We start from the raw sequence: 26,244 nt of genomic DNA, 5'->3' as shown, positions 1-26,244 counted from the left end.
CATAAATGCTTAAAGAGCAGTTAGTTAGCAAGAGTTAGATCTTTTAAAAATGCTTTAAAAGTTGACCATAAATGATTCCCAAAGGTTTTCATCCTTTTCTTTTCAAGCAAAAATATGTAGAGAAAAGCAAAATAAGTTTTAATGTTTCAGTTAGGATTAGGCTCAAAGAAGCACACCTCATAAATTAGAATTTATATCCAATTCTTATTTCTCAATAAATAAACAGTTATTTCCTATGAGAGACACTTCCAAGAAAGAAATGAGTTAGGGAGATTAAGAGGCACAAATTTTCAGTTACAAAATACATGAGTCACAGAGATGAAATGTGGAGTGTGGGGAATATAGTCAATAATACATAATATCTTTTTATGATGACAGATGATAACTAGACTTATTGTGGTGATGACTTTGAAGTGTATAAAAATATTAAATCACTATGTTGTGTACCAAAAACTAACATGGTGTAGGATAATTATATGTCAAAAACAACAAATTTATAGAAAAAGAGATAAAAACTTGTGGTTTCTCTAGATGAAGGCTTGGGGCAGGAGGAGGTAGTCAAAACATACAAAATTTCAGATATCAGATAATATTTAGTACTAGGGATGTAATGTGCAGTGTGATAAATATAATTAACACTGCTACATGTTATATGTGAAAAGTATTAAAACAGTAAGTTGTAAGAGTTCTCATCACATTGTCATTTTTTCTTCTCCTTTTTAACTGTATGAGATGATGGATGTTCATTAAAGTTAATGCAATAATCGTTGCATTATGCTGTATACCTTAAACTTATACAGTCCTCTATGTCAATTATATCTCAGTAAACTGGAAAAAAAAATTGGATGAACAAAAAAATAAATAAAACAAAATAAAGTGAATTAATACTAAGATCATGGCATCAGGTCCCATCACTTCATGGCAAATAGATGGGGAAAAAAATGGAAAATGACACACTTTATTATCTTGGGCTCTAAAATCACTGTGGATGGTGACTACAGCCATGAAATTAAAAGATGCTTGCTCCTTGGAAGGGGCTTCTCTGGTGGCTCAGCATTAAAGAATCCACCTGCAGTGCAGAAACTGCAGGAGACTCGAGTTTGATCCCTAGGTCAGGAAGATCCCCTGGAGGAGGGCATGACAACCCACCCCACTATTCACACCTGGAAAATCTCATGGACAGAGGATCCTGGCAGGCTGCAGTCCATAGCGTCACAAGAGTCGGACACAACTGAAGCAACTTAACACACACACACATGCACGCTCCTTGGAAGAAAAGCTATGACAAACCTTGCCAGGGTATTAAAAAGCAGAGACATCACTTTCCTAATAAAGGTCTATACAGTCAAAGCTGTGGTTTTTCCAACAGTCATGTACGGATGTGAGAGCTGGATCAGAAAGAAGGCTGAGCGCTGTGGTGCTGGAGAAGACTCTTGAGAGTCCCTTGGACTGCAAGGAGATCAAACCAGTAAATACTAAAGGAAATCAACCCTCAATATTCATTGGAAGGACTGATGCTGAAGCTAAAGTTCCAATGCTTTGGTCACCAGATTCGAAGAGCCGACTCATTTGAAAAGTCCCTGATGCTGGGAAAGTTGAGGGCAGGAGAAGCAGATGACAGAGGATGAGATGGTTTGATGGCTTCATGGACTCAATGGACATGAGTTTAAGCAAACTCCAGGAGATAATGAAGGACAGGAAAGCCTGACGTGCTGCAGTCCATGGGATCACAAAGAGTACAACACAACTTAGTGACTGAACACCAAACATATATATATATATATATATATATATATACACATACATACATATATATTTGTCTACTGATGCCAAAGCCTTTGACAGTGCAGATCACAATAAACTGTGGAAAATTCTGAAGGAGATGGGAATACCAGACCACATGACCTGCCTCTTGAGAAATCTGTATGCAGGCCAGGAAGCAACAGTTAGAACTGGACATGGAACAACAGACTGGTTCCAAATAGGAAAAGGAGTACATCAAGGCTGTATATTTCACCCTGCTTATTTAACTTCTATGCAGAGTACATCAAGAGAAATGCTGGACTGGAAGAAGCACAAGCTGGAATCAAGATTGCAGGGAGAAATATCAATAACCTCAGATATGCAGATGACACTACCCTTATGGCAGAAAGCGAAGAGGAACTAAAAAGCCTCTTGATGAAAGTGAAAGAGGAGAGTGAAAAAATTGGCTTAAAGCTCAACATTCAGAAAACGAAGATCATGGCATCTGGTCCCATCACTTCATGGGAAATAGATGGGTAAACAGTGGAAACAGTGTCAGACTTTATTTTTGTGGGCTCCAAAATCACTGCAGATGGTGATTGCAGCCATGCAATTAAAAGACGCTTACTCCTAGGAAGGAAAGTTATGACTAACCTAGATAGTATATTCAAAAGCAGAGACATTACTTTGCCGACTAAGGTCTGTCTAGTCAAGGCTATGGTTTTTCCTGTGGTCATGTATGGATGTGAGAGTTGAACTATGAAGAAAGCTAAGTGCCAAAGAATTGATGTTTTTGAACTGTGATGTTGGAGAAGACTCTTGCGAGTCCCTTGGACTGCAAGGAGATCCAACCAGTCCATCCTAAAGGAGACCAGTCCTGGATGTTCATTGGAAGGACTGATGCTGAGGCTGAAACTCCAATATTCTGGCCACCTCAAGCAAAGAACTGACTCATTGGAAAAGACTCTGATGCTGGGAGGGATTGGGGGCAGGAGAAGAAGGGGATGACAGAGGATGAGATGGCTGGATGGCATCACTGACTCGATGGACGTGAGTCTGAGTGAACTCCAGGTGTTGGTGATGGACAGGGAGGCCTGGTGTGCTGTGATTCATGGAGTTGCAAAGAGTCGGGCACGACTGAGCGACTGAACTGACTGAACTGAACTGATGGACACTTAGATTGTTTTCATGTCTCGGCTATAGCAAATAATGCTGCTGTAAACACAGGGATGCAGGTATATTTTCAAGTTAGTGTTGTCATTTATTTGGATGCATTCCCAGAAGGAGAACTGCTAGATTATATGGTAGTTCCACTTTTAATTGTTTGAGAAACTTCCAAACTTTTTCCCATAGTGGCAACACCAATTTATAATCCCACCAACAGTGCTCAAAGGTTCCAGAAAAGAAAGCTTTGTATGTGGAACTGAGCTGATTAGAAAGGGTGGCATGCTGGCACAGGTGAGAATATACAGTTCAATTCAGTTCAGTCGCTCAGTCATGTCCAACTTTTTGCGACCCCATGAACCGCAGCACACCAGGTCTCCCTGTCCATCACCAACTCCTGGAGTCCACCCAAACCCATGTGCATTGAGTTGGCGATGCCATCCAACCACCTCATCCTCTGTCGTCCCCTTCTCCTGCCCTCAATCTTTCCCAGCATCAGGGTCTTTTCCAATGAGTCAGCTCTTTGCATCAGCTGGCGAAGTATTAGAGTTTCAGCCTCAAATTTTCTCATCCTTGCTCAGCAGTCATTACTGTTGTCTTAGACTAGAGGGCTCTGTCCTGTCTACCTGAATTTCAGTTTCTATCTATAGTATGAATGAACACTGTGGTATTTTCCCCACCAGATGAACTCTAGCTTGGTTTATTACAAGCAAAACTATATAGTGAACTTCAGCTACTCATCTGATCCCCACCTGACGGCCAGCCCTGAAATTTGGGTGGATCATGGTGGTGTCACTTCAGCCTGACCCAGCATCTTTTTGCTGACATTTTTAGATAAGAATCTCACAGAGCTCACAACCAAGTCTCATTCAAGTTATGGTAGCATTCCACTGTAGGGAAAATCATGAGGTTATTGTGCTAGCATGCATTTGGAAAGTATTTGAGTGAAAAATAAAGGACAGGAGAAAAAAGCACTAGCAGCTGCTATTTTAGAAGTAACAGATGAGCTAGTTAAGTTGGACAGTGCAATCAAAATACAGAGATACAAAAGTGTAACGAATATATAGGAGATACAGCAATGTATTGAAGTACTTTTACATAAAGACATCTTTTAGAATCATCGTTCCATTTAAAGTCAAAAACCTGATACATCATTGAGTCTTCTCACTAACAAATTCATTTTCTAGACAGTGATGGAAACAACTATGGGGATTGCTACTTTGAAAATCATTTCAAAAAAATGAAGATCTGATTTTTAGTGTACAAACATTGGCATAAAATCAAAGGAAGGATACATACAGGGTATGGTTTGATGTGTGCACTGGGCTTTAGAAAAGCAGCTGTACAACATTCATGAAAAAACAGGAGTCTCTGTTCAGTAACATAAAAGAGGGTTATTCAAAAAGGATATGAATCTGTAAGAAAACAAATTCTGACAATTCAATCATAAATAATCCCCCAAATAAAGAAAAGGAGGTGACTTCTAAAGAAATCAGTGTAGCTCTACAGGGAGTTATCTAAGAATGCAACATTATGCAAGAAAAGGCACAACTTAAAGGAAGACTATAAAGAAGTATTCTAGCCAGGGAATTCATTGCAAAAAATATTAAATAAAACCCAGAATAAGTTAGAGTTTGTGAAATATACTGAGGACAACAAAAAGGTCTGTTTTTCTGTTTTATATGAAAACTGATCATAAAGAATGGAATAGTCTTGGGCATGATGCTGTGGTGTTAAAAAGGAGAAAGGAAAAGAAGTCAACAGTTATTTTACTTCTACTTTCCATATGAAAGACAATGATCCTCAAAGTGTACAGGGTAGAATGCTTAGAACAAGTCAGGCTCAAGGCAGGCAAGGAAGAAAAAATTAGACCCTTGTTTATGGACAAGTACTTTACTAAAAAATCACTTTTTTGGAAATTTACTACACATTCTGTTAAGACTCTGGGCATATAGAAATAAGTAAATTGAATATATAACAGCTTTGATCACAAGTGAAATTTTATACACACATCTCATGCACTTCTAGAAATTTAAGAGGTATCATTACTTTTAAAAGAGGAAATATCAAGGCTAAGAGAAAGTCATTAAGCTGTTCAGAGATGTCCCATGTATTTAATGGAGACACTGAGGTGAGGACCTAACCTGGTCTGACTTGAGAAGTCATGTATTTTCTCCTTTCTATCCAATGACTCTCCCTTAAGTAGAGAGTGAAAGTTCATATAAGATATCTAGAATGCAAAAATAACTGCAGGCATAGTTGTAGAATACCAGTTTTCATTCCATATAATTGGAAATATAGCAAGTCCTATGATATTGCAAAAGTACAAATACCTTGATCATTCAAAGGGGAAACATATCTATATAAATTTTTCAGAAACCATAAATAGGCAAATTCAATGTAGATTTAAAAATGGAATTTTCTCCAATGATGTATCAGTCATTCAGTCAGTCAGTTCAGTCACCCAGTTGTGTCTGACTCTTTGTGGCCCCATGGACTGCAACATGCCAGGCTTCCCTGTCCATCATCACCAATGATGTATAAACACTTAAAAATGAGTACTAATCACGAGCTGGCTGTGTGATTTCCAAAAATACATATCATATTTAATTTTTAAAATGATGATTTCAGAAAAGTATTTGCCCACATATCTCAAATATTTCACACAACTATTTCTAATATCTTAATGTTTAATGATTTAGGTAGATTTATGTGTTGTTGGTGGAAAATTATCTCAAAAGATCATGGGAAATAAAAAATCTTTGGTGATATGGCATAGGGCCTCTGTCGTTGCCCTTCTTTTAATATGTTTTAACTTTCCAGGTGGCTCAGTGGTAAAGAATATACCTGCACTGTACAGCTGCAGGAGGGGTGGGTTCCATCCATGGGTTGGGAAGATCCCCTGGAGAAGGGCATGGCAATCCACTCCAGTATTCTTGCCTGGAAAATCCCATGGACAAAGGGAACCTGATGAATCCCAGTTCATAGGGTCACAAAGAGCTGGACACGACTGAAGCAACTGAGCATTCAACACAATCTACATCATAAGTGAAGACATAGAAGCATATTTAGAAAAAAACTTGATGCAGAAAATTATGAAGAACAGGTAATGTATTGGGTTCTAAATGAAAATGCAACCAAAGTTTGACAGGCCAAATACACAACATGAAATTTCACAGAGACATAAAAGCTTACACTGAGTTTAAAAAATTTATTGCTAACAAAGAAAAGATTTGTGGCTTAACAATCCATCATGTGAAAAAAATTATGTCCCAGAAGATTTTCATTCTCACAAATCCAACTGTAGAAAACAGTATAAAATAGCTTTTATATGGCCATCTCAGCCTCATTTCTATTCAGTGGCATGACCAAACAAAATATATTTTAAGTGAGACATTGCCATAATAAAGTTCACCCAAAACAGATAGATACAAAAACTGAGAAGATTGGTGAATATTTTAACTGCTCCTGTCTCTCTACTGCCTCGCTGTGGGTCTGGCTGTCAGTCAATATGCATGAATTGATGAACCATGGACAGTGTGTAACATGAGGCATAGATAAAGGAACAGAAAAGTTTCATCTAAAGAAAAGAAGGTTTAAGAGACTGATAACAGCTGCCTGCAAGTAAAGAAGGGTCTATTATGTAAAAAGATGGGTGAGATTATTTATCTAGTAGTTTCAGAGGAAATTAGACTTTTTTTTTTCTGTAATAGGATGAAATCTTTAAAATGAGTAGAGGTATACAAAAATGAAATGATAACCTTTTTGAGAGTCCCTTGGACAGCAAGGAGATCAAGCCAGTCAATCCTAATGGAAATCAACCCTGAATATTCATTGAAAGGACTGATGCTGAAGCTGAAGCTCTAATACTATGGCCTCCTGATGCCAAGAGCCAACTCATTGGAAAGCACCCTAATGCTGGGAAAGACTGAAGGCAAAAGGAGAAGAGGGTAGCAGAGGATGAGATGGTTAGATAGAATCACCAACTCAATGGACATGAATTTGAGCAACTTCGAGGGACAGAGGACAGGGAAGCCTAGCGAGCTGCAGACCATGGGGTCGCAAAGAGTTGGACACAACTTAGTGACTGAATAACCAAAACAGCCTTTCTGAGTGTGAGCTCTCTATTGATGAAGGTATTAAGAAGCTATAGCCTCATTCAATTAAAGGAAAGTGGTGGCTGGGTATCTGCTGAAACAATTCTAATGGGAAATCTTTCTGATTGTATGTAAAAATATGGCTGGATTTTTTTTCTTTATTGTCTTGTGATGTTTCTTATTTTTGTATTTTCAGTCAGTTCAGTCACTGAGTCTGACTCTTTGAACTTCATGGAATGCAGCACTCCAGGCTTTCCTGTCCATCACCAACTCCTGGAGCTTGCTCAAACTCATGTCCATCAAGTCAGTGATGCCATCCAACCAACTTGAACTCTGTCATCCCCTTCTCCTCTTGCCTTCAATCTTTCCTAGCATCAGAGTCTTTTCTAAGGAGTAAATTTTTCACATCAGGTGGCCAAAGTATTGGAGCTTCAGCTTTAGCATCAGTCCTTTCAATGAATATTCAGGACTGATTTCCTTTAGGATTGACTAGTTTGCAGTCCAAAGGACTCTAAAGAGTCTTCTCCAGCACCACAGTTCAAAAGCATCAATTCTTTGGTGCTCAGCTTTTTTAATGGTCCAACTCTCACGTCCATTCATGATGACTGGAAAAACCATAGTTTGACTAGATGGACCTTTGTTGGCAAAGTAATGTCTCTGCTTTTTAATATGCTGTCTAGGCTGGTCATAACTTTTCTTCCAAGGAGCAAGCATCTTTTAATTTCATGGCTGCAATCACCATCTGCAGTGATTTTGGAGCCCCAAAAGTGAAGCCTGTCACTGTTTCCATTGTTTCCCCATTTATTTGGCATGAAATGATGGGACCAGATGCCATGATCTTAGTTTTTTGAATGTTGAGTTTTAAGCCAGATTTCTCACTCTCTTCTTTTACTTTCATCAAGAGACTTTTTAGTTTCTCTTCACTTCTGCCATAAGGGTGGTGTTATCTGCATATCTGAGGTTATTGATATTTCTCCCAGGAATCTTGATTCCCACTTGTGCTTCATTTCGCATGATGTATTCTGCATATAAGTTACATAAGCAGGGTGACAGTATACCACCTTGATGTATTCCATTCCCAATTCTGAGCCAGTCCATTGTTCAATGTCCAATTCTCACTGTTTTGTAGCTTACTAGTCCTAAATTTGGGCTGACCTGGTGGCTTGGTGGTAAAGAATCCACCTGCCAGAGCAGGAGACGTAGGTTCAATCCCTGTGTGAGGAAGATTCCTTAGAGAAGGAAATGGCAAGCCACTCCAGTATCCTTGCCTGGAAAATTCCAAGGGCAGAGGAGCCTGGCAGGCTACCACCCATGAAGTCTCAGAGTCAGACATGACTTAGCAACTAAATAACAACAATAGTTCTTAAAGTTATAGGCCTAAAAGTTAATAGGCCTATTCAGTACTAAAGTTATTCAGGACGAAAATGTTTCATCTAAAGAACATTAGACCATCTTCAGTTCAAAAAATGTTACTTTTTCAGTTTATAATTGAGTAATCAGTAAATCAGCAATCTTAATAAGTTAGGAACCTCCATGATGCCTTCTCAGGTAGCTCAGTGGGTAAAGAATCTGCCTATAATACAGGAGATGCTGGTTTGATCCCTCAGTCAGGAAGATTCCCTGAAGAAGGAAATGGCAACCCACTCCAGTATTCTTGCCTGGAAAATTCCATGGACAGAGGAACCTGCATCCAGGGAGTCATAAAGAGTTGGACACAACTGAGCACACACACATATAAGATGCATTCAATTTCACTAAAATGTAATTCAGAGCTAAGATAGATAATATTTTTTATTATAAATTTAATTATTTTAATTGGAGGTTAATTACTTTACAATATTGTATTGGTTTTGCCATACATCAACATGAATCTGCCACAGGTATACACGTGTTCCCCATCCTGAACCCCCCTCCCTCCTCTCTCCCTGTACCATCCCTCTGGGTCATCCCAGTGCACCAGCCCCAAGCATCCAGTATCATGCATCAAACCTAGACTGGAGATTCATTTCATATATGATATTATACATGTTTCAATGCCATTCTCCCAAATTATCCCACCCTCTCCCTCTCCCACAGAGTCCAAAAAACTGTTCTATACATTTGTGTCTCTTTTGCTGTCTCGCATACAGGGTTATTGTTACCATCTTTCTAAATCCCATATATATGTGTTAGTATACTGTATTGGTGTCTTTCTTTCTGGCTTACTTCACTCTGTATAATCAGCTCCAGTTTCATCCACCTCATTAGAACTGATTCAAATGTATTCTTTTTAATGGCTGCATAGTACTCCATTGTGTTTATGTACCACAGCTTTCTTATCCATTCATCTGCTGATGGACATCTAGGTTGTTTCCATGTCCTGGCTATTATAAACAGTGCTCTGATGAACATTGGGGTACACATGTCTCTTTCAATTCTGGTTTCCTTGGTGTGTATGCCCAGTAGTGGGATTGCTGGGTCATAAGGCAGTTGTATTTCCAGTTTTTTAAGGAATCGCTGCACTGTTCTCCATAGTGACTGTACTAGTTTTCATTCCCACCAACAGAGTAAGAGGGTTCCCTTTTCTCCACGCCCTCTCCAGCATTTATTGCTTGTAGACTTTTGGATTGCAGCCATTCTGACTGGCGTGAAATGGTACCTCATTGTGGTTTTGATTTGCATTTCTCTGATAATGAGTAATGTTGAGCATCTTATCATGTGTTTGTTAGCCATTTGTATGTCTTCTTTGGAGAAATGTTTATTTAATTCTTTGGCCATTTTTTGATTGGGTCATTTATTTTTCTGGAATTGAGCTTCAGGAGTTGCTTCCAAAGCAATTTATAGATTCAATGCAATCCCTATCAAGCTACCAACGGTATTTTTCACAGAGCTAGAACAAATAATTTCACAATTTGTATGGAAATACAAAAAACCTCGAATAGCCAAAGCAATCTTGAGAAAGAAGAATGGAACTGGAGGAATCAACCTGCCAGACCTCAGGCTCTACTACAAAGTCATAGTCACCAAGACAGTATGGTACTGGCACAAAGACAGAAATATAGATCAATGGAACAAAATAGAAAGTCCAGAGATAAATCCACACACCTATGGATGCCTTATCTTCGACAAAGGAGGCAAGAATATACAATGGAGTAAAGACAATCTCTTTAACAAGTGGTGCTGAGAAAACTGGTCAACCACTTGTAAAAGAATGAAACTAGAACACTTTCTAATACCACACACAAAAATAAACTCAAAATGGATTAAAGATCTGAACGTAAGACCAGAAACTATAAAACTCCTAGAGGAGAACATAGGCAAAACACTCTCCGACATGCATCACAGCAGGATCCTCTATGACACACCTCCCAGAATATTGGAAATAAAAGCAAAAATAAGCAAATGGGGCCTAATTAAAATTAAAAGCTTCTGCACAACAAAGGAAACTATAAGCAAGGTGAAAAGACAGCCTTCGGAATGGGAGAAAATAATAGCAAATGAAGCAACTGACAAACCATTCATCTCAAACATATAAGATAGATAATATTGATTGAAAGTGAAAGTTACAAGCAATGAGATCCCACTTCGAGAGAAGCCCAGTGTCACAATGCTTTTCTGTGACTGCTAGAGTTTCTAGAAGGCCTGCTGTGGCCTTACCATGCCATACCAGCTCCCTTTGCTTGCCTTTCACAGCCTTCATTGCAGGTTGTAATTGTCAGTAACGTTTCCCTTTGCCCCTCTTCTCCAAGGGCCTGTGAGCTCTGTGGGGGCAGAGATTGCCTCTTACCCACTAAAAGATCCCGAGCCCCTCACAAAGAGGTTCACCCTAAGTTCAATAACCATTTGTTGACTAAATTGCATGAGGAAAGTGTGAAATCCTCACTGTTTTAAAATCCAGTATCATATTTTACATACAGAATTTCTTTTTGGAGAGGATTGGTGAGGACTTTACAGAAAGATGCTGAAAAATATATACCTCACTGGCAATGAAGCCATTTAAAGATCTGATCTTAGAACTTTCACTTATTTTCTAACAACTGAGTATTCTCTATGACTATACTATTATATACATACTGCTCAAACTTATTATTTTTAGCCTTCATTTTATTGTGATCGTCAAAATTGCTTAAATACCTCTTAGAATACAGTAGCAACCACTATATAAAGAAAAAAGAAATACTTATTCATCAATTCAACAAACATCTGCTAACAGATGATGTGCTAAAATGATGAAAATGGAAACATGAACGGCATGCAGTATTTGCTTTTGGAAGTTTTCAGTGAAGTTGGAGAGGCAAATGTATAAATAGATATGTATACTACAATAACAGGATATGAACAAAAGTTGGTGCATTGAAGAGCATTTATACAATAGATAAGGTAAGGTAGATATATCAGGATATATTAAATAAGTCAACACATTTAAGGAGGAATTAACTGATACAAGTGGGCTTCCCTGGTGGCTCAATGGTTAAAGAATCCACCTGCCAGTCAGTGCAGGAGGTACAGGTTTGATCCCTAGATCAGCAAGATCCCCTGGAGAAGGAAATGGCAACCCACTCCAGTTTTCTTGCTTGGGAAGCCCATGGAGAGAGAAGCCTGGAGGGCTACAGTTCAAGGGGTTGCTAAAGAGTCAGATATGACTAAACAATAACAGGTAATGTAAGTAAGAGTTTAAGAGTGGAGGAACATGAAGAATTTCCATCATGTATCTCAAAACCGTGGAGTAAATTATTGAGCTTACTCAGAGCAGAGAATAACATGGAATGAAATGATGAATAAGAGCTAACTTACTACTGCCCTTTGAAGAGTGCTTTGCTGACCACTAAGCTTATGAACTCTATGTTATCACCATTTTTCAGATGAAAAACCAAAGCTAAGAGATTGGTCCAGATTTCCTAGCTAGTGAATGATAAACTAGAACTGCCGACCACCATCTAATACCTAGTATTTTTCACTCATATGAAAAACAAGGTTTTCAGACATGCTTAACTCATTGAAATGAATATTCCATGCACTTACCTCTTTTCTGTAAAATTACTTTGAATTCAAGGATTTTATGCATAAAAACACTACCTAAATGTGACATAAATTTTATATAACCACATTAATTCTACACAGAAGCATAGTCCTCTGCCTTCCTCATCCTTTTCCTTATCTATCTGCAAAATGACTTAGGAACATTATCCACATTGGAAGCACACAGCAGTTGCTAGCATTAGCAAGAAAACCTATCTTCAAGGTCTTTTTCTTTCTTAAAAAAATGGACTGAGTAGATGAATGGTTTAGTTTCTTTTCATCATTGTCGTGGTATTCTGAATTGATGGCCATGACAGATCTGTTCTTTACTTTAGAAAATAATGACATTTTCAGGGTAAGTTTCTGTCATATACTGATTACCTGGATGGAGATAGAGAAAAAAAAAAAAAAAGAAACAGTAACCTTAATTATAAGTCTACTTGCTTCTGAGTTCAGAAGAACATTTGTAGGAAATTTTGACTGGAATCATAGCAAACTCCAAACCTTCTTTTCATGTTAAAATTTCCATTTCTGAATTTTTGAATCTCTTACCAGGAAGGTTTGGGGTTTATAAACACAAGTTAAAATGAAATAGAAATAACCTATGCACTTTAATATTTAATGCCAGAGTTAGCATTCATGTTAATTTGAGCTTTAAAGTTAGACAGACAGTGATTTTCGCTTTCTGCTTTCACAAATTAACATTGTGACTATGAACAAGTTATTTAAAATTTCTATACTTCAGTATCCTTGTCTGCAAGTGGAGACATCAAAAGATTTTGGTTATATTAAACAGGAGAGGTGATTTAATATAATGATTAACACAGTGACCTATATTATATTATCTATTGTTATTGGGTTCCAGAAAAAATACGGTTTTCAAAAATCAAGAGACAGCTTCATCTTAAGTTTGTAAAAAATGTTGGAAGATTCAGTTAATTCTGTGGATTAAATTGTCTAGAGCTTCATTAGAGACTGAAATATACAACATGAATTTGCCTTTTCTAGTTTGGTTCCTTAGATCATTTTAACTTTTTTGCAAAAATTTGTCAAGGCTAAAAATGAAATGATAACATTCATCTGTAGCTCAAAATTTTAAATCTAGAACAGATAATAGCTATTGTCAATTACAATGTATTTATTTTATTGAAAAAGAAGCTGAAAAATAAAAACCAAAGAAGTTTTCATGGTAGTACAAATTAGAAACTAGCAACAAATTTCATTTAAAGTTTAATTTCTTGGTGGAGTAATAATTATGCATGTTAGAAATCATATATCTAGTATGAAGTCTGGTTTTTATTTTTATAGAAAATTGTGTCTACATTTGGAATTTTCATTTAAAATGATATTTGGCTTATATCTGACATTTCCAGAATTAATCAATCTACTCAGTATTGTATTTCTTATACTGAGTACCCGGAATGGATGATTTTTTAACACCATCTACTATGCAACAAAATTATTTTCAGTAACATTCATGAAATGAAGTAAATTTTAATAATGCATAAAGAGAACCATAAATGTAAAAATGTTAGTTAATTGAACTTTGTATATATAATTATGGAAATGGAAACAAATTAATCGAATGTTATAAAAAGAAAACACGAGTCAGTCCTTTTAATTGCATTAAGCATTTTTAAGATAGAAAAGTAACACATAAAAATAAGCTCCAAAGAGAAAATTCTGCACAATTAAGATAATAATTTGCAAATGAAATGACAAACTGAAGTAACTGAAGTTCTGTATCCTTGACTAAATAGTCAGTGGGATCATGTTTAACAGGTATAATACTTAAACATAGTGATTGGATTACCACAGACACTGGGTAATCCAACCTAGTGCTGTGCTGGTGGAGGCTCACGCTGGTGCAGAGGCTACTGTGAGCAGCTCTTCCCAATTTTGTGGTCATTGACATAACATTGGCAGCTTGAGATTAGTCATAGAAGGTGTAGTACATACCAAAGAAATAAGGTTATTTCTTCAGGAATCCAATTGTAACACACTTACCAGTACATCACAGATCAAACTGTGAGCACAGACAATTTCAAAACTTTGAAAAGTAACTTCCAAACAATTGTCTGTAATAAGTCGTAAAGTTGGGAACCAACTGTATAACTAGGAGTCCATTGAATTAATTTTTACACAGATAACAACGTAACTGGAGAAATTGTTTAAAACTTAGATGGACAAAAAGTGATTTAGATTGTTGGCACATGGTGATAAAAACGGACTGATCTCAACTGTAATTTTATTATCAAGCTAACTTTTACTTTTAAAGCCAACTTGATTGACATAACTTATTTGCATATATTCAAAGTGCAAAATTCAATAAATGCTAACAGTTGCATAGTCTGAATTACCACCATCATCAATTAAAAAAATAAAATTCCCATGACCCCCCAAAAACTCTTCTTGCCCCTGTTCCACAGATACTTCCTATCATACCCAGCTGTAGACAACAACTGATAACTGATATGGCTTTTGTCCCTGCAGATTAACTTGCATTTTTCTAGACTTTTAAATATATTAAATTATATGCCATGCATGCTTTTGATCTAGTTTTTTTTTTTTTTTTCCACTCAGTGTGTTACATTTATCAGTAAGTCAGTTCTTTTCATTGCCAAGCAAATTTCCATTGAATGCAAGTGTCACATTTTGGTTATTCACTCACATGTTGATGGGCATTCAGATACGTTTAATTTTGATATATGTTTTCCTTTCTTTTTATTCCTAAATTATTAGGAATGGAATGTCTAGGTTTTATGATAGGTTCCTGTTTGACTCTCTTAAAAATAAGGAGTTCTCTCAAGTGTTGTAAGTTGTACCATTTTACCTTGTATTCAGCAGTATAGGAAAGTTTTAGTTGCAATTCATGCTCATCAACATTCGGTTGAATGGCGCAGTTCATTGTCTCTCAGCAGTCAAAGTAAATCTCATAGATCTTACTGGACCTGACTGAATCACACAGCTTTCTCCAAACCATTACTGGACTTCTATTTACCCAACAGGTCACTGTTGAGGCTGGAATTTGAGTCAACTTCACTATAACCCATATGCTAAGGGTTGGGACAAAATGCAGTGGTTCCTCAGAGGAAAACGGGGCACCATTAGGGAAGGTTGAATGGATTCCAGGAGGCCAAAGATCAATATAATTCTTCTACATAATTCCATTAGGTATAGAAAACTTTGTTAAGTTTTAATTCTGTTCAGAAATAACAGCTTTTTAAACTTAGACATGTACAATTAAAGAAAAATATTTTCAGTTGGAACAATAGTGCAATGAAACATAGCAACTAATAAACATATGCTCAGGACATTTAGTAAAGAAGCTGATGAGTAGGTGTTGGGAAAACATATTAAGTTCATTACTTTCCTTTTTTTTTTTTTTGAAATTCATGGAAATCTGTCAGTAACACAACTGAGTGTACTTTGCTGAACACAGATGGTTGTGTTCTCTTGATTGGTAGCATAGAAAGCTGGAGAAGGAGGTGTAGATGGCCAGATGGGAAAGGTTTTGGAAATGTGTGTGAGGCCAATGATAACTTTAGAGATCACAAAATTTATGCAAACCTAAAACTTTTAGAATATTTGTTAACCTGAAAACTGAAGGTCCCTGACCTTTGAACATCACTGCTATTATTCAACCTTGGCCTTATAGAAAGAATAAAGAAGAGAAGAGAGATGGGTCAGTCAATCTTCCCATTTTTCATCTGTTTATTAAATTAGGTCAACACTCCTTATGTGTATGGCTTCCCAGGGGGCTCAGTGAGTAAAGAATCTGCCTGCAAAGCAGGAGACTCAGAAGACTCGGGTTTGACCCCTGGGTTGGGAAGATTCCCTGGAGGAAGGCATGGTAATCCATTCCAGAATTCTTGCCTGGAGAATCCCATGGACAGAGGAGGCTGGCGGGCTACAGTCCATAGGGATCACAAAGAGTCAGACTCCAACTGGAGCCACTGACCATGCACACACACCTTATGGGTACAGAGTCTGAAGTTTGGTTGGTTATTCAATTTTCATTCTTTACAGATTGCATGTGAATTCTGAAAGCTGAATAATTTAATGAATAATTTCATTAACTTTACATTCAATATCTTACTACTTCCTACCCCTTACTTTGCTCATTGAACATTTTAGGTACATACCTTTTAAATTAGTTTTTTACTCTCTTTCTTTCTATCACCTTACTAAAATAAAAACTTTATGAAGAAAGACTGTTTTAATTATTCTCTTCATTGTTGTATTCTTTTCACCAAGAGAAATTCCTGGCATGAAATAGATACCTCAAAATACTTGTTCAATATTTTCTGAATTTGTTTTGGATAAACAGAGGGAAGTTAAAGACAAGAATAAGGACTTCACCTGATTTATTTAGTGACATATCTGAGTGGCTAAAACAGTGCCCAGAGAATAGTAGATTCTTAATAGCTGTTTGCTGAATGAATTAAAGATATCCATTCTTTTGTCCTTCTTTGTGAAGGAGACAAGGTTAACTATTGGAGAGTGAAAGAAAGTAGGAGTTAAGGTGATCTAAACAAATGCTGAAGATCTGTATTAACTATTGTGGGTAACTACAAAAGCAGCCAATCAGAGACCCACAGAAGAACTTTGAAACTAAAGAAACACAGTCTACATGAGTATATGATTTCTTTCAGCGTGTCGCTAGCAAGGGCAAGGAACCACACCACCACCTTCTGAAATAAGAGATCTTCTCTCGAGCAAAAGTTGCTGTAATGTGTCATGGGATGTAGACTGGACAAGAAGAAAAGTGACTTCACTTCTGGGATGGAAGCCAAGAGTATAGGAATTAGAAGACTCAGTGGACTCAGAGAGAAGAAAAGGTGGGATGAGGGACAGACTGAAAACATGATCCATTTTGTCACAGATTGTAATACTGAAAATTTTATTGACGTATTTCCATTTCTAAGTGATGAGATTCTGCCTGAGGCCAAAGTAAAATGTCAGCACAAAGTAGAATGGCTTTGTTTGAGGCTCATGTGGCATGGCGAATGGGTGGAAGAGGCCAAGGAATAGAGAACCAGCTTCTAGGTTGAGTTTTCAAGGGTTGAGTTGGAGATGTGGACTCGAGAGTCATGTTCAATATGCCCCATGAAGGTGAAAGTGACAGAGAAATCTATAGGTGATAGACTTATAAAAGTAAATAGAATGAATGATAGAGCAGATAGAAAAAGTTGATTAGGAGTAGTATAGATAGACAACTAAAGCCTCAGAAGAAGAGTGGCCAGTTAATGACTTATAAGTGACATTAGGGAGCTAAGAGAACCGACTTGGGGTAGGAGGGACGAGTCAAACCAGGGAGCAAGATGCCCTCTTGCAGGCTACTGCAGAACTACTGAGAGAGACATAAGTGGTTTGAACTAGGGCAGTGGAGGTGGAAGAGATGAGGAACTGTCAGTAAGGGTCATTTTTTGAAGATAAATTCAATAAAGTTGACTAATGGAACTAAATGTACAGCATGAAGCTCATTGGTATTTGGTCTGAAAACTGGATGATTGTTAATAGTAGGTGGGCAAGGCAAAGAGAGAGGTCAGTTTGAGGGAGCAAAGAAGAGCTTTATTTGGGCTTTATATGTTTAAGAAAGGCTGATGTCTATTCAAGCATTCACAGAGTACTGGGAACTGTCAACTGCGTTCATATGCATTGTGTCACGTGTCATCCTGTCTTACTGATCCAGTGAGATAGATGCTAATATTATTATAACTCAACCAGCAAGACTTAGGGAAGTAAAGGGATAATGTCAAAGTCATATAGGTAGAAAGCCTTGAGGGAAGGATTTGAACCAAGGCTGACCAAGGAGCAAGAACTTCCAATCACCATCCAAACAGCCACAAACCCTCCTGATGTAGTGGATCCAGGTTTTGTGGTATCTAAAGAATATACAACTCGGGGAGTAGCTTCCCTGGTGGCTCAGACAGTAAAGAATCCAACTGCACTGCAAAAGACTGGGTTTGATCCCTGGGTCAGGAAGATCTCCTGGAGAAGGGAATGGCTACCCACTCCAGAATTCCTGCCTGGAGAATCCCATGGACAGAGAAGCCTGGTGGGCTAAAGTCCATGGGGTCACAAGGAATTGGACACAACTGAGGGACTTTCACTTTCTGTAAGAAAAGGAACGCTTATAGCTACAACTTTTGATATGGAAGTAAACATTAAAAATGAGAAAAGAATTTATAACAAATTATATGCTTTAAAAGCTGTGCAATACCACACACATCACAAAACTCTAGAAAATTAACATAATTCTTAATGGTTAACAAGTGAAAACATTTCTATAACATTTTTCCTACACTTCTTATCTGCAAAAAATCTTTGAATACATCTTTCTATGACAAAGTTTTCATAATGCTATTTTCTATTAAAAAAATTGACAGATAAATTAGTTGTGCATCATAAAAGATTTATCATTTTTAATTATCAATTTTTAATTATTGATAGTTAAGAAAAGTTTCCTTCAGAGTCACAACTCTATGTAAATGAGTAGGATTGTTTGGGAATTTACTGGGAAATCTGGAAATTTATTCAAGTCTGGCGAACAACATATAACCAGGTGACATATTGTTGAAGCCCCTTGCTAGGGTTTTCAAGATGTGTATGCAGGGGAGGGGCCTGGTGAATGCACCTGTAGTGCTATTTTCTCTCCAAGTAACTGGGGAAAGGAGTGACAGGGCAGAGAGGTCTGTGCTGCGTGGCATGGAACCTGAGAGTTGGGCTTCCCTGGTAGCTCAGCTGGTGAAGAAGCCAGCTGCGAAGCAGGAGACCCTGGTTCAATTCCTGGGTCAGGAAGATCCTCTGAGGAAGGGATAGGTTACCCACTCCAGTATTCTTAGGCTTCCTTGGTGGCTCAGATGGTAAAGAATCTGCCTAAATGTGGGAGACATGGGTTTGATTCCTCAGTTGGGAAGATCCCCTGGAGGAGGGCATGGCAACCCACTTAAGTATTCTTGCCTGGAGAATCCCAGGGACAGAGGAGCCTGGCCTGTTACAGTCCATGGGGTCGCAAAGAGCTGGACACGACTGAGCAACTAAGCACAGCACAGCACAGCACAGCAACCTGAGAGTTACCCTGCCTGAGTGGCCAGAGAAGGCATTGGCCACCTCCTCTGACACTCAGCCTGGTGAAATGATCAGTTCTCCAGTCGTGAGGTGACAGCCAGCGGTTGAAAGTGGAGAAGCTCGGAGAAAATGATGCTTTCTCACAAATTCCTCAAAAATCAGAAAAAAAAAAAAATGGCATTACCTTTTCTATTTCCCTTACCTGCCATCCTGCCATGAGTCATGAGAATAACCTACTAAATATTTATCTTGCTAAAGCTATGGATTATTTTAAAATATTTCCTGTTTGAAATGATACACATTCTTCTTATAATTAACTGATCAATAAGGGAAAGATTTGCCATGATTACACTGCTCCTTGAACTCACTGTCATAAATCAGTGATCGAATTTGAATTGTGCATGGTTTTCTTCATTCAGTTAACTTTTCTTTGAAATAGTGATATGTTCAGGACCCTTTCTGCTATTATATAACACTGTGAAATGAGAATAGGTAGGTAGTTCACATTTTTGTATCCATAGGCCTGAAAGGTAGTCGAGGACTGGAATAATCATTACAGAAGAGCAACTCTTTGTCCTGGTTGGAAAAACATTATGGATTTAAAGAAAGAGAAACAGTATGAGAATTTTTTAAAAGCCAGGAAATTGGTATAAAAATAATGGTTTCTGGGATGTTTGGAATCCCATTAAATCCACTTTCCCTTCCATATGTTTAGTAAGCTGAAAGGTATCATAGAGGCACCTTGACTCAATTTAGCATGCTTAATGGAATTTCAGAATTCACTATAACTAGGATGGCCAACTCCCACCAGTCTAGGGCTCCATTTCATTCTTTAATTGACATTACAGAGTGCCCAGACTCAACGCTCCCACATGCTCAATTTAGTAAGAAGCCCAATTTGATATGTCAAAAATTCCTATGGGTCCTTACTGTCCTAGCTGCTTGCTAATGGGTCATATAAATTCATCCTAGAGGCCTGGAGAGTCCTCATGGGGGCCACAGGGTGGTCATCCACAAAACCATCAGTGTACAGATAAGCCTCTCACTGTCCAAGGCAGGAAATCACTGAGCCCACAGCATATGGACTCACATTGTCCTCCACTGCACCTTGACATTCTCTATGAACCCAGTGATCCTTTTGTTATACTTGGCTAAGAAAGTGGTAGGAAAGAGGATCCCTAAACTAGGTCTCTGTCATCAGTCAAGGGCAGGCCTATACACAGGGGCAAGGTTTGTGTGGGGATTAAATCTTCCATAATGTAAGAGTCCTTTTTAATACAAAATCATAAGTTTTAAATACGTAATTAGATGTAGAGGTAAATGTTTCTTTTGAGTGAGGAAACACATCATAAAATGTTGCAGAATCATTAGATTCAGGTCTTTTTAAGATTTACTTTAGCTAATTTTCCAGAAATGCTTCATACAAATGGTCCCAAGTATACTCTGGATAAAGGTGAGTCCCTAAAAGGGAAACTCCATTAGCTTCATGATAAATTCACTCCTCACTTGGATGGTGTCAACTCTGGGTGCATTGTTGATTACCAGGAGCTTTGGCAGGAATATTTGGCCCTGACAGTCTGGGTGCTTTGTTTAAAGCCATCAGTGAGGTTTTCTCTACCTGTTGGTGCCTGGATAGCACTCAGAGAATTGATCTGTTTAGACTACCATCTCCTCTTCCTCACTTCCTTGTCGAGACTGGTCCTGCCAGTTAAGTCCAGACTATAGCAGGTCTTTTGAGATTTGAAAAAGGATATGACTTTCTTTAGTTTTTATCTAGTGAAGGTGCAGCCCTTTGGCAAAATGAGCATCTCTACTACCATGGACCACGTTAATTTTATCCAATTGTATTTATTTTTCCTATTGGTAGTAAAGGATGTACAGTGAAGAGGTCTCTCAACCCCAACACCTGTCTCCTCCTGCTCTGCAATTCTGCAATTCAATGTTAGTGTTTCCCGGGTAGCATTACAGAAATGTATTTTGCAAATGTAAACAAATGTGTGTGTCTCTTTTTGAGGTCTTCCATTCTTTTATAATGCACTAGAATAGAATCAATTAATCTCTCTTATTACAATTTGTTAGAATTCTCTGGTGAAATGATCTGGGTACAATGCTCTTAGGAGAGGTAGACAAGAAGGAAATTCTTTCAGATATTTCTCTATTTCTTTCATAGTGAAATCTTGTCTCATGGTGGGTGGGGCACCCTGCTTTCCTCTGTTAATATTTCCCTGGCATAACTTCCCTCTTTTGTTTTAGCATAGCATTTTGCTTTGAAATATAAATAGTCTTTTTTTGTGCTACTGTGTGAGTTTAGTCTAATTACATTTACTGATATGACTGATTTTATTCCATTTTAGTAATTTATTTGGATTTTTTAAAAATATACTTTATTTTTTATACTTTTAATTAAGATTTTTTATATTGGAGTCTGTTTTACTGTTTTAGTATTTTAGAGTTTTCTTTTTTTTTCACAACTTTAAAAATACTTCATAGGTTCCTTAAGAATCCAATAGTGGTACATAGGTATATCTATTACACCTTGGTACCGTTAAATATACTCAGTATCTTCACTGTTTGTTAAAGATGAGATCAGAATGTTTACTCATCTAACGTCAGCTAATTTTCTAATTACAGCAGATTATAGTATTTACATTTTGACTCAATCTTGGAATCTTAACATTTGCCTCAGTATTTGTTTTTATAGATAAATAGATTCAGTAATCACCACAAACTTCTTTGCTGTGGCTTTTCCAATCATTTCTTGGTTGGTTAAATCTTGCTCACAGATAGATTCCTCAAGAACAGATGGGAACAATTCCCTTGAATCCTTCTTAAATATATATGTTGAAATAGTATTTTAATTCAGAAAAGTCTTAATAAATTATATTTTAAAATACTTGTGTTGTTTTCTTTTATTTCAGTTGATTCTATAATTCCCACTATGGATCTTGGGTCTCCAGGGCTTATTTCCCATACCTTGGAAGATGTAATAGAATATCATGAGCTGTTTTTGTTTGTTTTAGTATCTTTTTTTTTCTTTTTCTCTTTATGAAGAAAAGAATTTGAAAAGGAAGTCTGACCATGAGAAATAAAGAAATCTTTTAAAACTCATGCCTCCACTGTGGTCAGACACCAGCATGTAATTCAACCAATGACCTTCTCCTGGTCTTATTTAAGTTATGCTGGGATATGCAAAGTGGGTGGTCCCAGATTGCTGACAGCATTATAGGTCTTGCTGGAGCTTGGAACAGAGTCTTGGTCCAGTGTAACAAGTGGCAATTAGAGGGAAACCTTAGCCCCCCCGCCAAACAATGTCATCTACCCAAAACACAGTGATAGTTACTCTGCAGACTTTGAGATGTAATTTTTCAAAGCTTCACTTATAGGCTACCCATCTCCTTCTAAAACCTTCTGATAAATCTGAAGATGTTCAATGCTATCTTAAGAGACAATCTCTACAAGAATAGAAATCAGATTCTAAACAGCATAGAGAACAGACCAAAGGGCAGTTCCTCATGGCAGATGTCTACCCCTGGCAATGACAAAGAGAGTGGACCAGAGTGTCCTGAAGGAAAGGACATAAGAATTTCAGGCCTCCCATGTAACTGATTTATTATCCACAGGTGTAGGTTTTACAGCAAAGAAATAATCATGTTGGCAGGGTCAGTCCCTAATGTTATGGGTTCAGACCAGGTTCAGGGCTTCTGCAGGGGCAGCTAGCTCAGTCTTACACTGGATCCCCAGATTCCCTGCTCTTCTGTTCTCTGAGTGTCCATCTGATGTCCTGCTGTAATCAGAAAAGGCCTTGCTAGTGACAATCTATAACTGTCAGGCACAGGGACAGAAAAGGGTCTCTAGATCCAAGGCCTACATGATAAAAAAGAAAAAGAATCTAACGGAAGTGAGTAGCGCCTGTAAAAAGTGCCAAAACATACCTCTGATTTAATTCTTCAGCTGCTCAGCTAGTTACGTATCTGCTATTCTATAGATATCACACATATTTTCCTATTTTCAGTGTTTCCTCTTTTCACTTTCTGTCAGAGACAGAAGAGAATGAAATATTCTCCCTGCATATACTGCAATCAATTTTATCAGTAAGTACGGATCTCAAAATAAAACCATCCTGACCCTCTCATAAAAGAAGGCATTTTCAATTGCTTGCTGATAGCTTAGAAGTACACAGCATTTCTCATACTCATACCCCTGGTAATTTGTCATGTGTTTGGACATTTCATTATCAGTGATATTTTACTATCTATTCATCTCTGCTCTTTCAAGAACCTGCTTATAACATTAAGACAATAGACTTCATCCGGTCAACAAAAGAACATTCCAATATGGGGTGATTAAGGAGATTAAACGAGTCAATTGCAAAGGAAATGAAGCCTGAATATTCTTCGGAAGGACTGATGTTAATGCTGAAGCTACAATACTTTGGCCACCTGATGCTAAAGAGCCAACTCACTGGAAGAGACCCTGATACTAGGAAAGACTGAGGGTAAGAGGAAAAGGGGGAGACTGAGGATGAGATAGTTAGATAGCATCATTGACTCAATGGATATGACTTTGAGCAAACTCCAGGAGATAGTAAGGCTTCCTAGGTGGCACTCATGGTAAACAACTGGCCTGCCAATGTGGGAGACATAAGTAACACAGGTTCAATCCCTGGGCTGAGAAGATCCCCTGGAGGAGGGCATGGCAACCAACTCAAGTATTCTTGCCTGGAGAATCCCCATGGACAGAAGAGCCTGATCGGATACAGTCCATAGTGTCACAAAGAGTTGGGCACGACTGAAGCCACTTAGCATTCACACATGCCAGGAGACAGTAGGGGACAGGGGAACCTGGCATTCTGCAGTCAGTGGGGTCACAAGCAGTCAGACATGATTTAGTGCCTGAACAACAACAAGAGTGTATACTAGGATGTCAGACAGGTTGGTTCAAATGGGCAATTTAGTCAATTATCTCAAAGCCTTGAAAACAGAGATCATGTCCATATTCAACTCATAGGGTTATGATGAGGATAAAATTCATTCATATATTTAAATGCATTTATTGGGCACCTCTTATATGAGCTGAGGGGATAGGGAATGACAGGGTGCTGCTTTAGATACAGAGGTCAGAGAAAGCTGCTCCAGTGTTTTATTTGAGCAGAAAGCTGAATGAACTGAGAAAACAAGTCATGCAAACACCAGGGAAAAGAACTTTCTAGGCAGAGAAAAGAGCAATTTCAAGGTACTCCGCAGGGAATATTATTGCCATGTTTGAGAAGCTGGGTGAATTGTGATATCATCAATGAAATCATGGCATAAATTTGTTTAATGTTTAAGTGTCCAAGTGTTATCTGACTCTTTGCGTCGCAGGGCTTAGAAAGTTTTTCATAAGTATTAGCAATTCTTTCTAGTATCTGAATCTCAGAAACATAAATATCTCCCCTTTTTATTATTCTGTTTAATGTAAGAGAATCTACTTATGCTAATCATTGAACCAAGACTCTCTTATTCTTTAAGTCAACAAGCTTGCTACTGCAAAAAGAAGTAAGTTGACTGGGTTCTTCTTTGGGACAAAGCAAGGAGCAATGATTTCAGACTTGCCTCATGCAGAATTATGACAGGATAATGCTGTGCTTTTCTGAACTTGGGTTGTCTGTACTGATGGCCTCAAGGAGACAGAACCAGAAGTAGGTGGCGGGAGAGCTGTACTGCACAGAATTCCCAGAACCAGGGGATTTCTAAAGCTTTCCAGACTGAGAAGTCACAGTCTCCACACAGAGTGTATTGTGGAAGGGTGCTTCTCCTCTGTTGGAGAAAATATCTATTACATAAGTAATAGTTATTATAGAAAATTATTTATTTATAAATATATTTATTGTAGAAATTAATAACACTTGTTAATTAAGAAGGTACAGACGTAAAACAGGAAGAGCAAAGGAAGGAGGAAAGGATGGAGGAGGAGGAGGAAAAGGAGGAAGAAATCATCTATTAAGCTATCAGACAAACATACTGTTCATGTTTTATTTATTTATTTTTTGTATACAGATTCTATGAAGATATGCAAAGATTTTTAAATGAGATCTTTGTTAGCCTACTATGTTCACTGCACATTTGATCTTTACTATCTTTTCCTGACCATAAATACATCTGAGCACATCTTTTTTTAGTGGCCACATAGTTGTCCAACAAATTTGAGCCAACTATTTACCCAACTATTGTAACCTTATGATAACCTCCCTCTAACCTGTTAAAAATGTTCTTCACATAAAGCAATTATGTTTCCAATATGCATGGAAGAAAACAATATATAATGATAACAATCTCCCACCAATAAGGTGACAACTTCAATAAGTTTGTAGATTCTTGAACTCAGATAACCTTGCTGGTGTAGTCACTCACCCAGAGCCAGACATCCTGGAATGTGAAGTCAAGTGGGTGTTCAGAACAAAGGTAGTGAAGGTTAACACAATTCCAACCAAACTATTTAAAATCCTAAAAGATGATGCTATTAAAGTGCTGCACTCAACATGTCAGCAAATTTGGAAAACTGAGCAGTGGCCATAGGACTAAAAGTCAGTTTTCATTCCAATCCCAAAAAAGGGCAATGCCAAAGAATGCTCAAATTACTATACAGTTGTGCTCATTTCATATGCTTGCAAGGTAATACTCAAATTCATTCAAGCTAGACTTCAGCAGTACATGAACCGAGAACTTCCAGAGGTATAAGCTGGGTTTCAAAGAAGAAGAAGAACCAGAGATCAAATTGCTGACATTCATTGGATCATGGAGAAAGCAAGAGAGTTTCAGGAAAACATTAACTTCTGCTTCATTGACTACTTGAAAACCTTTGACTATGTGGATCTCAACAAACTGGATAATTCTTAAAGAGATGGAAATACCAGACCATCTTACCTGTCACCTGAGAAACTATATGTGGTTCAAAAGGCAACAGTTAGAACCTTATATGGAAAAATTTACTGGTTCAAAATTGGGAAAGGAGTACGACAAGGCTTTACATTGTCACCCTGCTTATTTAACTTCTATTCAGAGTACACCATGCAAAATGCAGGGCTGGATGAATCACAAGCTGGAATCAAGACTGCTAGGAGAAATACCAATAACCTCAGCTATGCAGATACTACTACTCCAATGGCAGAAATTGAAGAGGAATTAAAGAG

This window comes from Oryx dammah, unplaced genomic scaffold (genome assembly GCF_014754425.2).
Source record: "Oryx dammah isolate SB20612 unplaced genomic scaffold, SCBI_Odam_1.1 HiC_scaffold_3, whole genome shotgun sequence".
NCBI classification, from domain to species: domain Eukaryota; kingdom Metazoa; phylum Chordata; class Mammalia; order Artiodactyla; family Bovidae; genus Oryx; species Oryx dammah.
Note: the sequence above shows the minus strand (reverse complement) of the source record.